Source organism: Chrysemys picta, chromosome 5 (genome assembly GCF_011386835.1).
Source record: "Chrysemys picta bellii isolate R12L10 chromosome 5, ASM1138683v2, whole genome shotgun sequence".
Taxonomy (NCBI): Eukaryota; Metazoa; Chordata; order Testudines; family Emydidae; genus Chrysemys; species Chrysemys picta.
The window spans coordinates 109,442,084-109,458,199 of record NC_088795.1 but is presented as its reverse complement, the minus strand read 5'-3'; positions in this window follow the sequence as shown (position 1 = coordinate 109,458,199).

Sequence of the window (16,116 nt, the reverse complement as noted above, 5' to 3'; positions counted from 1 at the left end):
TAGTTCCTCTGTTCAATCCTGCTGCTCTGATTCTTTACAAAAGGTTAAAGAAATCTGGAGTCTATACCTCAGAGTGTACCGGTGGATTATGAAATCTCCAGATACACAACGGCAGCAATCAAAGCAAATACATCGGGGAGTCTGGTGGCACCTTAAAGACTTAAAGACTCAAAGTCTTTAAGGTGCAACCGGACCCCTCATTATTTTTGTGGATACAGACTAACATGGTTACCCCTCTGATACCAGTCAAAGCAAGAATATTAAACACTCCACAAGAGCCATATCCAAATCAAGATGATCCACAAAAACTAACCGCTGCTACCACATGTTTTTAGAACAGATAAGTGTTTATCACAAAGTATTATAAAGGCAAACTGCTCCTAATGAATATTCAAGGAAATGGGTCGCCTGTTCCTCAAAAACAGTCCCTTGAAACAATGAAGGTGGAAAAGAAGAAAACTCCAACATCCAGTGTCTGGATGTTTATCTTAGTAGCTAACAATAGAAGTTACCTATTGAGCTAGCTAATGTTTAATTTGACTAACCTTATGTAAAGGCCTGTGTAAGTGGCACAATCAAAAAATGGAGGCAAAGAAAGAGATAATGGGAAAAAAAGTAAAAGGATTATCAAGAAGAAAGGCTAGGGGGGATTTTATCTGTTTTAAAAAAATCTGAATGGAGAGTGCCAGACATAAAAGGAAGGATACTGGAACCGTACTAAAGACAGAGATCTGAGTTACACAAACTGTATTACGCAAGAGAATATATATATATATATGCATTTTGCTGAGATATGAAAAGCTTTATATCTTGAATCACATTCTAATCATGCTTTCTCTTTCTGATATCTGCATGCTTTGATGTTGGCGATGGGATTACACATTTGTGTTCTTTCTATTTATCTTTCCTGCATAAAATGTGTTAGATATATATTATGTTACATCCATAGCTTTGATACACAGGAATGCTTTCTCTTTTAAATTATTACCAGTCCTTTTTAGTCATCAGGAGCTGCATCATAGCTACCTGCTTCCAAGAGTCTAGTCTTATGCAAAACTCTGTCTATGGCCCGTAATGGTTTATTGGTTCCCCAACTCTAAAATGGAGCCATTTCCCATCCATTGTGAGCTCCTTCTAATAGCATCATCTATGCCTAAAACTGGCCCTGAACACAGTCAATCTCTGTAAATCAGCCACAAGTGCAGAATGAGTGGGGACACAGTGGTTATTCAGTGTCCAGGCCACATCAACGGCACATCCTCTGTTTAAGTTCCAGCAGCTCAGGCTCGGGCTTAGAAGGTGGGAGGGGAGTCCACATTCAGGACAAAGTTTTCAGAGAGGCCTCAAGCTAGCTTCCATTTATAAATGCTGAGCTTTTCCTAAGCACAAAGACCTGCACATGAATTTTTGACCTGCATATGCGTGTGTTGGTACATAGGGGGCAGGAGAGTTAGGAGAAGGGTGACAATGCTGAGAGCAGATGGTTGCTCAAGTGATTAGTAAGGCACTTTTCAGAGGCTTTGCAGCAGAAATTAGTTTGGAAGAGTGATTTGAATGAAGGTGGCTCAGTGAAACGGTTTGGGAGCAGAGTTATAAGCACAAAGGACGACATGGAAGAAAGTGTGAAGATGTTTGTGAAAGTCGGAAACAAAATTTAAAGGAGTTACTGGAGTGAGGACATAGTTTCAGTCTTAATGGCTTTTCTCTTTTTAGATTAATGGAATCTACAAAGAAAGGATGAACATAAAGTCTCTAAGTGTGTATACAGTGTGTGCGTCTCACTCAACAACAGCAGATGGCCAGAATGAACTCACAGGGAATGATCTATAGACAGGTTAGGATGCCCACTTAATTTTAAAGGTACAGTACATAGGAAACAACCTTACTGTTATATAGCTACATACATGAGGGCTAGTTCTACCACCTGTGCATGCAAGTGACAGTGATAATAATAAACATGTACAAATGGAGGCCAGGTACTTTAAATTCTGTTACCAAACCCAGCATGCAATTCTGACAGAGCACTGTACCAAAGTGAGATCTTAAAGTATATTTACTCATCACCTTCTTTCCTATTTACAAATTTTCTTCATATCTTAAAGCTGAAACCACGTCAGCCATATAAAAGAAAAGGGCAAAGATCTGAAACAACTTGTTTACGACAAAACATTCTAAGAACTGTAAGGATATAACATGCTTATCTTTTTAAATACTTGCTTAATATACTTAGCTATTGAAATCTTTTCCCCTTTCCTGCACTTCAGTCTGCTTTAGTATTACTTCACTGGCTAATAATAACCTCTTTTGTAATTATTGGAAGATAGATGTATTTTATTTGCCTTTTTAAATCCCATTAAATCTTCAGCCGTATATGAAGATAAAATATATTGGTTGGTGAAGTATGAATAGGTTGCAATAAGGGCACTGACTGTTGGGATGAGACATTTATTCCTCCCATAAGGAGATACATCCAGTACCTTCCAAGCTTCCACAGGTGCTTGTGTCATAATGAAGATAAATATATCAATTTCCCCAGGTTTTAAGCAGGGGGAAAATAGAACCATTATGATTAAAGGCCTTTCTGACATTTGTATATTAGCTGTGGACCAAATCCTGAAGTCTTTGTTTGGGATCAAATCATTACAAAGGGATGTCCTCCTGAGGAAAAGAGGGCACTAATTTAAACGGAGTACTGGCCAACATGGTAGGGACATGCAGAAAGGGGGAAATTGTGTGCAAGTGAATCATCCTCCTGAGAACCCTGAAACCACTGAAAGACCATGTCGTTTCAAGCTTGTTTCCAAGGGGATGACCACCCAAGATTATGTTGATCGTGTCCCCCTCCTCGCTGTGAGGGAACTGTGAGCTCATCAAAGACGAGGGGTCGCCTTCCTCTTTTCTCTTTCCTCCTTCCCTTCGGCAGATGTACAGGATTTCACCCACATGCTAAAAGCATATCCCCCAACCATATCAGTCAGCTCAGAAAGGCTCCAAAGTGGGACACAGTGCGTTACAAAGACCCCCAAATGAAGGAAAGAAATGAAATAGACATACAGTAAAATTAAAATGCTATGGGATTCATTCAACATCCCTCTAAGGTAGAGAAGTACTAATTTCCTCATTTTTCAGGTGATGAATATAGGCACAGAGGGAAATAGGTGACCTGGCCAAGGCCACAAAGGAAGTCTGTGGAAAAGCAGGGAATTGACCCAGGTTTCCCAAGTCCTTTGTTACTGTCCTAACCACTGCGCAACCCAGTCATTGACCAGGACCCCACTATGCTATGTATAATCACCCCAGAAAAGAGGGGCATTGCCTGAAGAATCTAGTTTTGTGGTCCTTTATTTCTGCTCAATTTTCAACAATAAGAGTGTGGGGGTAACTTTGAGGTTAAAATGAGTGAAGTTTCTCAACATTTGAGAGATATGCTCCCCACTATATCAGTAATGCCTTTTGGAAGTTACGCCTCTTGGAAGCAAACTGATGGATAGGAAATCCATAGCTGAACAATGGAATTTTCCTGCTCGGAGAAGGGAATTTCTGATTAGGATACACTTTGGTCCTCAGTCCTAGGAATTTTTCCTGGGCGAAGATTGCAGGATTTAGTCCTATAATTGCTTCCAATGTATTAATTAGATGTGAAAAGCTAAGGTATTTATCTTTGAAAAGCAGTTTTGAATGCTGAGTAACCAACTGCTTTTCATAAGGAGTTTTACTATGCACAGCCTAAAATAGTAATGCAGATTTACACAATAGACTGCAATTGCTCCAAAAGAGATCAGATTTACCTTAACAACTGAGAAAATCTCTCTAGAATTCATTCATAGTCTCAACACATCAGTCAGCATGTCTTTTCTTCTGTGGCATAAATGCAATAAGGCACGCTTTTAAAATAAATTATAAAAGTTATGTTTTGTTTGAGGGATGAGAAATTCTTACTGGTGGTGGAGGGGAGGGGGTTATCTCCTACTGGATCATATTATTATTTATTTATTTTATTTCATATCATATCTCAATCAGGCATGCACCCAACTTATTTAGGCATGTCCTTGAGCACGAATGAACAAGGACGAGGTAAATAAAGAGTGAGAGGTTCAGCACAACCGCTATAACAAAAATAAAACCCTCAAAATCTCACCAAGTAACACAGCAGAATCTTAACAATTGCAGAGCCAGCAGGATGGTTGGATTCTTCATGAGTTCACCCTTTGCGGCCCAGGAAAAATACATTGTTAAGCAATTTTGCTGTTCCTACCAGCAGACCTTGAAGTGGAAATTAACAAATGGTGGTATTCTCTCACACCCAATCCCCTGTACATTTGCATTCATTTGCATTTGAATGCCCAGCTAATTGTTTTGAAGTAACAATTAAGAGAACAATAGAGGAAAGAAAAGGGACTCCAGGCAGCAACTGACACCTGGGAGTCTGTATTAAAAAAGCTTTTACATATTTGAATTAAAAATAGACAAAGGAACAGAAACATGCAGGCATAAAATTCATTACTTTAAAAAAAAATGTAGCGCACCATACCTGTGCATTCTATCATACTTCAAAATATGATTCTTACAGATATAGCCAAGAGATTTACAATATACTATATGGTAGGGTAGGTTTTTCTTCTGTAATACGTTGCAGAGAAAAGGTCTTATCTTACATTTCTTGTGCAGCTAAACTGGGGGAGCTTGCATGCACAAAGAATTCAGCATTCTGCCAAATTAGCAGTCGCTGGATCACCCTTTCCAGAAAAGTTCCAGTCGTTCCAAATATGGCTGTATACGCTACTCTTCTAACCAGTTGTTTCGTGCCAGAACTGGATCCTCCGCAAGTGGGACGAGAGAGGAAGCAGGAGGGGTTCTCCTGACAGTTTAAACACCATCAGTGCACATTGAAACTGAAGCTGCACTGCACTTGCAGCCACCAGTCCATTTGCCTGACTGCTGATGTAACATGTGCAAGTGTGCTCTGCTAGACTCACTCCTCTAAGGTGCCACAAGTACTCCTGTTCTTCTTTTTGCGGATACAGACTAACACGGCTGCTACTCTGAAACCTGTCATTATGCAAGGCACTGCATTTAGCCGTATGGAATGGAAATTAAATTTGTTAGTCTCTAAGGTGCCACAAGTACTCCTGTTCTTCTTTTTGCGGAAACAGACTAACACGGCTGCTACTCTGAAACCTATCCTTAGATGATAGAGCACTAGTGCTTACCTGAGTGTCTCTTGCAAGCACTAGGGGCTGTTCTGTCCCCTTGTGCAAACAAAAGTCTGATGGTCAAAAAATAAATCAAAAACTAGAAAAGGAACAATACAAAGGGCATCAAATGATTCCCCATTATGAATGAGGTATTAATGGCCCATCATTAGGGGACTGAAGCACTTTTGTGCCCAACTGTAGGAGTATCTGAGGACCTTTTGTAGCGCGAAACAGTTCCATGCAAAAGAGGGAGACCAGGTAGGCCACAGGGAAAGCATGGAGCTAGCAGGGTTGGAACAAATAAGCGTGTCAAGCAGTCAGAGGATTGAGTTTGGTGGAATCCTTGGAAGGAAGCAGTGTTCATTTGACTGTGAGTCTGTGTGAGCCCCTGGAAAGAGCCGGGGGGCTCAGAATAGCTGCTTTCTCAGGCCAGGCAGTGATTCTTTTTCTGGGATTCCTGCAAAAAGGAGCAATTCATGTGAGTAATTTGTTCCTACCACTGTTCAGAGGAAGAGGACTGATGTACAGCTTGTAAATAAGCAAATTACACAAAGAAAATAGCTTACTCCGTGTCGCCTTCCTGGTCCAAACAGGAAACTGACCTGCAAAAAACTGACCCTTTTGGCTAAAGTGGGGCAAAGTCCCTTCAAAATTAGTAAAGCAGTGGTTGCAGAGCCTGTACCGCGGCAGAGCTGGCAAAGTAGAAGAGGGTGGGCTAAAGAACATTTCTCTATGTTTATAAAGAGATCAGCACGGAAAGAAATAGCAGACAACAACTGGTTAGCAAATAGTAACAAACAGCTGCCATTGTTTATCACTGCTGCTTACATTGTCCATTGTCAACTGGCTTCCATCACCTTCATTCTGGTTCCCTTTTGGACTTCTCATACTTTGTGATTGTGGATCCTGGTGCACTGGATTGATTCCATATGGTACATCTCTATATATGCCATGCCAATGTATCTGTCAGTACACATAGGACGAATGGATACCTAGTGCACAGGTTGTACAACTGTTGCGAAGAACACTATTATTAGCACTAGGGTGAGCTGTGAGCTACTTTAGAATCTGCAGATCTTAGTGCTTTGTTGCTCTCCATTGCCCTAAACTCACTATTAACAAAATTTGCCAACACTTAGCATGCCAATATTTAGAGATAGATCTTATTTTCTGGGGTAATCAAAATTCACCCTGCTGTAATTAACTAAATTTATTATAAATAGGAAAAACAAAGTCATGTTAGGACTAGAGTACCTTACTTATTGTCCTGCCTTTGCTATCTCTAACTTCTGTTTTCTTTTGATAAAAATGACTGTGATATAAATAAATCATATAATTGTATATTACAGCATAGTTATGGTATGTGAAGGTATAGCATTAAATATGAAGTTGATCCCAATCATGAGATAAAATAGTCATAACATACTCTTCAGTGTTGTCATGTTTGAGTTATCTGAATTGCTGGAAGAATATATGTCATATCTATGTATGATTATAATGGCTTTTCTCTTACTTTGTCACAAAGATAAGTAAGATAGTTCCACAGAAAGAACTATAGTGCTTGGACTGTAAAGGATTAGAAAACATGGAAAATATCCATCTTTACATTATTTGTTGAAGCTCTGTACAGTAAGGAATTTCTTCTTGTTGTTTTATTTTTCCTGTTTTTCTATTCTTTTCATGCAGCTCTAATACATTAAATAGAATGTTACGGATAGAAAAATAAAGGTCTCTGTTATGGATGAATTATTTTTTTCCACCAAGTTGTCTGAAGGTTAGACAGTCAACACCTACAAATTACACAGATGTGTCATATTCCTAAATGAATTGTATTATGTTGGAACCCCTATGCATACTAAAAGAGATCTGTCACAAATCTCAGTATAAAATGCACTCTCTCTCTAGTTTGTCCAGGAACGCCCTGGGTATAAGAAAATTCTTTACTTCTAAAAAGCAACAAAATATTTTAAATAGGTGTTCTTTACTAATTAGTTGTATTTGGCCTCCCTTACTTGTCTTTCTGCATAATCAGTTTCTAAATACACAAATGAATTGGTTATATTGTTATACTGTTTTATAATCAAAACACACAACTTTAAAAACACTCTATGTACATGTTGAGAGGGGAGAGGGATACAGTAACAGAAATATATAGGATCTTGCATTCTGCTGCGTAGACACTGTCCAGGTGAAGGAAATTAAAGTGACCACCAAAATCTACTCCTTGAAGTAGGTTCTAAAAATGGAATATTCCAAGGTAGCAAAAATTTATGGAGTAGATTGGGCCTTTAGTCACAGCCCTGAGCAAGGAGAGACATTTAAGCTTCACTACTCCAAGAGTAGCCCTGAGGGACATTGTACCTCATAGATACCACTTTGAGGCACAATTTCCTCCCAATTTACCTCTTGCTCTGAGTAGGGACAATTAGTTATTGACCTATACCGTCAGCAAATTATGACACCTCCACCCCAGCTCAGGCATGCTGGCTAGGGCATTGTGAGGGGGACCAAGTCTGGAACTTTAGATGGGGAACCAAGGAGGGGGTGATAAGAAGTGTTGTTTATCAGGGAATATGATGGAGCCAAAGAAGGAAAGCATGGAATAGTAGTGGCCATGGGACTTTCCCCAGATGCAGTTGGTGTTGTGGGAGCAGCAATGGAAGAGGCAGACATTTGGAGTAAACCAGGATTGCTGACAGGTGGAATTGACTTTGCAGTGGAAAAGAGGAGTAAAGAATTCTGGAGGGTTTGAGAAGGTAGAGTGGAGGCAGTTAGCAAATGAGTCATTTGAAGGCGAAGTGAGAGAAGGAAGGAGGATGGATTGGAGGTCACAGAATGGTGTGTAGTAGGGGCAATGGGTGATGTGGTAGTGATTGTGGTCAGAGAGAGGGAACTTGTACATTTGCCTGAGCAGAGAAGGAGTAGTGCTTAGAGAAAACAGGGTCAAGCATAAATAAATGAGGCCTCAGTCTCTAAGAGCTACTGTAATGCAAATAATAATAATAATAATAGTAATAATAATAATTAATAGCTTAGCATAGTAAATATTAGAGAACATTATAGAACTTATAACATCTTACTTTTCAACTGATGCCATTATGAATATGGTTTATAATAATATGTAGATATTTTGAAACAGTATACATTTCTTTGCTTGTATGTGATTTTAACTTGGCAATTTAGGATGCATTGTATTACAAAGAGCTATATTATTTCATATTTATTAGTGGGAAGCTTAACCTAAGTGTCACAAATTGTAATTTCGTTGGTGGACCTTATGAAAAGTAAAATCTATTTCCAACATTAAGTTCAAATGGTGGTAGAGTAGTAGAATAATTAGAATGTATATTTGAAGCCTGGAATAAAAATGATACCCAGTGGGCCAGTGCTAATGCATAGAGTATTATAGCAGAGATACATAAAGAAAGATTATACACAAGATAGTCGAAAGAGATTCTAGTCAATCTACCATGAACAAGAGGCGCAATTGCCATAAACTGTAGGAAAATGTGCACCTTCTCAGAGCTCACTTCATAACATAAAAAGGACAAACATAATGATGTGTGGTCAAATCATAGAGCACATCATGAAGAGCCTTGATTAGAGCACCTTCTAATTCTTTTAATATTTAACTGTGCATATGTAAGATGAGTTCTCTGCGAAGACTATTCAAAGTTGCATCTTCTTATGTGTGAATCAATATTAGTGATTAAAAAGATGCGCTCATCTGTTCACTCTATCTTGAAACATGACGTATGTGGTAAGACGACATTTAGTGGGAGGACAGCTGAGATACTGGTAGCCGAATGAGTGAGAGCTTGCCAAATATGTTTTCAGATCTGTAGGAAAGGCATCTGGACAAGTGTTAGCCCTAGAACTGGCATTTAATTTGGTATCAAAGCGGTCTGAATTTACAGTAGCTTCTGCTGGTTTGCTTCTCTCGGCTGACTTGTTCAGTTAAAATTGGCTGCATCCACAGTCTTGTGAAGCCGTGGGAGCAACAGTTGCATGTTTTAAGAGAAACATCTCCAGACAATCCTACATATTGTTGTGCACTCATTTTGGTCAGGCATATAGAACTGCAATGTAAGAGAGGACCATTCTTCTTGTGTATTTAGGTTTGTGGTGCCCAGTATTGACTCTTCCTTACAAGTATAGTTCCATTTGACGTCCTTTAGTCCTTAGCAATTACTGCCTCTTCAGTGCACAAATATGTGGAGCATGTAAAGCTTGACTTTTCTCAACCAGCCATTTGAGTAATCTTGTAACTGCTTAAGATTATGTTTCTTAGATTTCTAAGAATGGGAATAGATATTTCACCTCATTAAATGGCTGTTAAGTCACATCTTCCTTCAGAATTACACTGGGGTAAATACAGAGTAATTCCATTGAGGTCAAAGAGACAGAGGAATCAGGCCTAGCAGTATTAAGGGAGTGTGTGCAAAAGAGAATTGACAAAACTTTATTTGCTATTATGAAGTAGCATGTAAGCAAAGGTGTATGAAACTCTTGCTCACTTAACATTTACTGACATTTATTGTATCCATTATGTTAACATCTGTAAGGTCATCTTCTTGAATCACTGCATATGAAAGAATCTGTCCACCACTGGCATTGTTTCTACTGATGCTGTTGTAGCTTCTTTCTGGGCTTGGAGAAGAAGAAGACATGACTGATGATTCTGAATTAAATGTAACCCAGTGAGTTGTCAGTGACAGATATGCATTATGTGCACTAGTACTAGTCCAGATGTCATTGTTACAGTGTAGTATTCTCTCTGTAGCATCTCACAGACCATAATTAAGGTTTAACTTTCTTTTTAACACTTTCAAATCCCAAGGAGCCACTTTATTACTGTCAGTTGTTCGAAAAGGAAGAAGTTACTGGAATTTGCCTACAAGAACTTCAATATTCTGCAAAATAATATTTCTGAAGTTAATGAAAAAGGGATGATAATTTTGTTGAGCACAAAAAACAAAAATAATTATGCCTTTGGAAAAATTATATATTGCTATTTGTTTTCCTTTAAACATATTAATTTGGTGATCATCTACTCAAAAAGTAATGTACTCCCATGAGCACTAAACTCTGACTTTATCTGCTTCTGCTCTGATCTCACCTTTCATCTCTTCCACTTTTTTTCTTGCCCCATTCAGCAATATTAAGCCCCACATTTTCTAAGTAGCACACTGGGTTTTAACAACGTGACTCCCACTGACTTGAATGAATCTTGATAAAGATTTTGTAGTTGACTGATGGCTGTAGTCTACATGTATGGTATGCAAGCACAGATCATTACACTATCTTGTCTCTCTTGCGAGCTATAGTCTCTAGGCAATCAACTTAATTTGCAATGGGTTTAACACAAAATACAGTATCATTGAAATTGAAAGGAAGCATTATGTTTCTCCACACTATTCTGCAAGGAGTAGCTGATGATATACTGGCTTGGTATTGTCTGATCAAACCAATGCTCCCCTTCTTCAAATAAATGATACATCTCATTTGTTTGCTAGTTGAAGAAGAGAGCTGATCCTTTTGACTGTCCACATCTCTGAATCACCAGTAAATTCCTCTTTCTGTGAATGCAGATTGTCAATTCTCAAGTAAAAGGCTGTGCAATTACAGGGCCATCCATTACAAAACTGTAAGGACTTGAGGGGAAATGTATTTGAGTTTTATGGGTCCTGTGACTTTCCTGTCGAAAATAGATAGGAAACTACTGTCAAAGCTTTGTCTGCCACTGTCATCTTCGAGAAGAATGGAGAAGCAACAGGTATATCTGGAAAACAGCATAGGATTTTAAGAATAGACAAAAAAGGTCTGGCATGCGAGGCTTTCATGAGACTTTGGGAGAGACCTGTGCAAAAATGATGTTCCTTCCTTTTCTTTTTCTTTCATGTGGTCTCCTTTTTTTTATTTCTGCCCCAGTATTGGAAGGAGAGTTTGGCAGGCAGCAATACTATTTTCCTGTCTGTTTTGTTCTCTGAAGAAACTGGTTATGATAAGAAAGGCAAAGTTGCAGTTATGGATGAGGACTGCAGTCCTTTTGGCTTGGTGGATTAAATGCAAAAGATGATGCCAGTACTAGATCTTTATCCTGCTTTGCCATGGCTTTGTAACTTTAATAAAAGAGCTAAAAAGATTTGTCAGTAGCTGTACGATCAGAACTAGTAAACTGAGTTTTTAAACCTGCAGTTCCATTTGTCTCAATTCCTTATCCTTATGAAGATTATTATTGTAATCACCTGAATGACCTGCTCTGTTTCCCACTTGGTCTCAGATAAGTTTCACTAACTTAAGTGAAACCTGTGTAAAAGTGTAATTTACTGTTTGAATTATTAACCGGACAATATTAAAGTGTTCACCCAAGAACCATGAAATGGTTAGCACACCAGTAATTACTGGTAATGGAGGATACATGAGACAGGACACTATACATTTGTCATTGCTTGAAACATGAACAGATATACAACAAATGGGAAATTTTAGCAAGAAGCCAGCAAACAGCAGCGGTAAACAGGGGAGTTTTGTGAGGGAATTCACGAAGTGAAGGAGGAAAGACTACGAGATCCTTGGGGTGAGTTTGTTGTCTGTTAGTTCATTTGTTGCTTGCTTGCTTGCTTGAAATGTATAGTGCAGTCTGTTGGTGGGGCTGTGTGCTGAGCTAAGCACCCTGCTAGGCTAGGTTGAGAGCTTCCTAACAAGGCTCTAGCCTGCTATCATTTGATCACTAATCCCTTTAGGATACCTTGATGTGAGGGTGGGACTAACTAAGGGAGAACGGGCGTTAAAAAGCTAGCTCATAAGTGACCAGAAGAGCTTTTGTAAAGGGAAATCATGCCTCCTCAATCTATGTGAATTCTCTGAGAAGGCCAATAAATATGTGGACAAGAGTGATCCAGTGGATATAGTGTTCTTGGATTTTCAGAAAGCCTTTGACAAAGTCCCACACCAGAGGCTCCTAAGCAAAGTAAGCTGTCATGGCATAAGAGGGAGGGTCTTCTCATGGTTCAGTAACTGGTTAAAAGATAGGAAACAAAGGCTAGGAATAAATGGTTAGTTTTCACAAATGGAAAGAGATAAAGAGCAAGGTCCCCCAAAGATCTGTATGGAACCTGTGCTGTTCAACATATTCATAAATGATCTGGAAAATGGGTAAACAATGAGGTGGCAAAGTTTGCAGACATTCCAATTTACTCAAGATAGTTAGGTCCAAAGCTGACTGTGAAGAGTTACAAAGGGATCTCACAAAACTAGGTGACTGGGCAACACAACAGCAGATGAAAATCAGTGCAAAGTAAAGGACATTGGAAAATATAATCCCAACTAGACGTATACAATTAACTATTACCACTTAAGAAAGAGATCTTGGAGTCATCCTGGATAGTTTTCTGAAAACATCTGCGCAGTGTGCAGCGGCAGTCAAAAAAGTTAATAGAATGTTAGGAACCATTAGGAAAGGGATAGAAAATAAGACAGAAACTATCATAATGCCACTATATAAATCCACAGTACACCCACACCTTGAATACTGCATGTAGTTGTGGTCACCCCATCTCAAAAACTATATATTGGAATTGGAAAAGGTACAGAGAAGGATTAGGCATTCCCTCTGAAGCATTTGGCACTGGCCACTGTCAGAAGACAGGATACTGGGCTAGATGGACTATTAGTGTGACCCAGTATGGCCATTCTTATGTTCTTATGCCCTTACAAGAAGTATGTAACTTGGAGGCAGTCAATGGAATACTAATAAAAGCCATCCTAAGAAGTTTGTAATACACATGCCATTATTTGCCACAATAGAAAACATTGCATGGATTAGTGTATGCTGTAGTTAATGGAGACATAAAAAAAGATTCCTTCTTAGATATTTGTAATATAGATAGACATGCAGATAACGGACACTTAATAGAAAAGAATGGGCGTGCAATGCCAATTCACATCTGCTAACATCTGGCCCAATGTTACAAAAGTGACGTAATGATAATAAACTATTAATTGAAAAGTGGCTAAATATGGTTGGTTCAAGTAATCTGTATATATTATGTAGTTACTTGGATACTATTTAGTCATGAGAAAACCTCAAAATATTTAGTGCAACCACCTATATAGGTTCTTATATGGTCTCCTTTACCATAGCTTCTGAATACCCAACAATCTTTAATGCATTTCTCCACACACACTTGTGAGGTAAGGAAGTGCTATTATACCCATTACAGAAAGGGGGAACTGATATCAGAGAGATTAAGGCCCGGATCCACAAAGGTCATAGTGGCTCACAAGCCAAATACGAGTCAATGGTGTAATACAGTTGCAAAAAAAGAAAACATCATTCTGGGATATGTTAGCAGGAGTGTTGTAAGCAAGGCACAAGTAGTAATTCTTCCATTCTACTCCTCTCTGATTAGGCCTCAACTGAAGTATTGTGTCCAGTTCTGGGTGCCACATTTCAGGAAAGACATGGACAAATTTGAGAAAGTCCAGAGAAGAGCAACACAAATGATTAAAGGTCTAGAAAACATGACCTATGAGGGAAGATTGAAAAAAAATGGTTTTGTTTAGTCTAGAGAAGAGAAGACTGAGAAGGGACAGGTTGTTACAAGGAGGAGAGAGAAAAATATTCTGGTTAATCTCTGTGAATAGGACAAGGAGCAATGGGTTTAAATTGTAGTAAGGGCAGTTTAGGTTGGACATTTGGAAAAGCTTCCTGTCAGGGTCATTAAGCACTGGAATAAATTGCCTAGGGAGGTTGTGGAATCTCCATCACTGGAGGTTTTTAAGAGCAGGTAGATAAACACCTGCTAGGGATGGTCTAGATAATACTTAGTCCTGCCTTGAGTGCAGGGAACTGGACTACATGACCTCTTGAGGTCCCTCCAGTCCTACGATTCTATGATTCTATGACTGTATCCTGTTCTGTGCTTTGCTGGGTTGTGGGGGGCCTCCCATCAGAATATGAAGATATTGTAGCACAGGGGTGCTGAAGGCGGCACGTGAGTTGATTTTCAGTGGCACTCACGCTGTGCGGGTTCTGCCCACCAGTCCGAGGGGCTCGGCATTTTAATTTAATTTTAAATTAAGCTTCTTAAACATTTTAAAAACCTTATTTAATTTACATACAACAATAGTTTAGTTATATATTATAGACTTAAAGAAAGAGACCTTCTAAAAAGGTCTCGCTATTACTGGCACGCAAAACCTTAAATTAGAGTGAATAAATGAAGACTCGGCACACCACTTCTGAAAGGTTGCCGACCCCTGTTGAAGCATGTTGATAAAATATCTCCTGTCCCATAATGCCAGCTGTATTGTACTCTGGAAAATGTGCCCTGCTCAGTATATCTGCCACCAGGAGCAAATTTCCTGGGCAAAATATCCCCATATTGTAGCACTGCAACCTCAGTAATGTGTTGTTGCATGGGTACACTCCGCAGTGACTTCTTCATGATGCTTTCTCATGGCTTGTGATCAGACTGCGCATCTCCCTGACAGAATCATTCCATTCTAAAGACTACAGCCAGTAGCTCCTTTTCTTTCTGAGCATATCCGCTTTGTGGGTCTCTCGGGACTCTACTAGCAAATGCTAGAGGCTGCTGAATTTGCATCAGTGCTGCTCCTAGGCCTCCTTCTAAGGCATCCCACTGTGGCTGCAGCTGCTCTGCAGAGTTGGAGTACTTTAGATGGGCAGGGCCGGCTCCAGGCACCAGGCACCCAAGCACATGCTTGGGGCAGCACCTGGTAAGGGGCAGCGGGGGGAGCGCCGCGCGGCATTCCGCGGGGGTGGGGGGGCGCTCCGGTGGCGCAGCACTGGGGGGGCGGGTTCCGGTTGCACGGGGCTCGGCGAGGGCGCGGCGCAGGCGCAGCGCTGGAAGGGGGTTCCGGCGGCGCTCGGCGGGGGCGGGCTCCGGCAGCGCTCAGCGGGGGGGGGCAGCGCGGGGCTTGGCGGAGGGGGGCTGGGGGGGGCGGCGCTTTTTTTTGCTGCTTGGGGCAGCAAAAAAGCTAGAGCCGGCCCTGTAGATGGGTACAGGGGCGGCTCCAAACACCAGTGCAGCAAGCGCGTGCCTGGGGCGGCAAGCTGGGGGTGGGGAGGGGTCTGTGAGGGCGGCAGTCAGGCTGCCTTCGGCGGCATGCCTGTGGGAGGTCCGACGGTGCTGCGGTTTCGGTGGCAATTTGGCGGCGGGGATGCCGGCGCGGCACCGGCGGACCTCCTGCAGGCATGCTGCCAAATCTGCGTGACTAGTGGACCGCCCGAAGGCGCGCCGCCAAAAGCCACCTGACTGCCGTGCTTGGGGCGGCAAAAAACATAGAGCCGCCCCGGGATGGGTACCTCACTTATGATTTTCTTTATTCTTTCAAATGCCTGTTCTTGAATCCCTGACTATTCCCACTCTGTATCATTGCATGTTAACTGTCTCAAAGGCTCACAGGCTTCTGATAGGTGTGAGCAGAATGTGAACAGATAGCTTGCCATCCCTACACACTACTTGACTCCCTTCACTTATTTGGTATGGGCATTTCCTTAATGGCCGTCTGTTTCTCGTGGCCTGGCTGGAGTCCCTCAGGAGTCAACAGATGTCCAATGTAGGGGATGTCAGTTCTCCTCAACTTCAGCTTGTCAGCAGTCAACCTAATACTTTGCTCCCAGCACCTGTTTAGGCGTTGTTGCAGCTTGGTATCCTGGTCCTGGTTTGCCTCTTCCTTGATATCTCTCTTCTACAACAAGAATGTCATTAGATACAATCTTGAAGCCTGGGAGTCCTCCTGAAGCCTGGGAGTCCTCCTGGTACCTTGTTCAGTTTACGCTGGATCACCTCTGGGGTTGGCTGATACCCATAGACATTCATACCCAGTGGTACCTGATAAAAAGTGGCAAAGGTTGTCAAGTGGCTGGATGGCTCCTCTAGCTCTATATTCC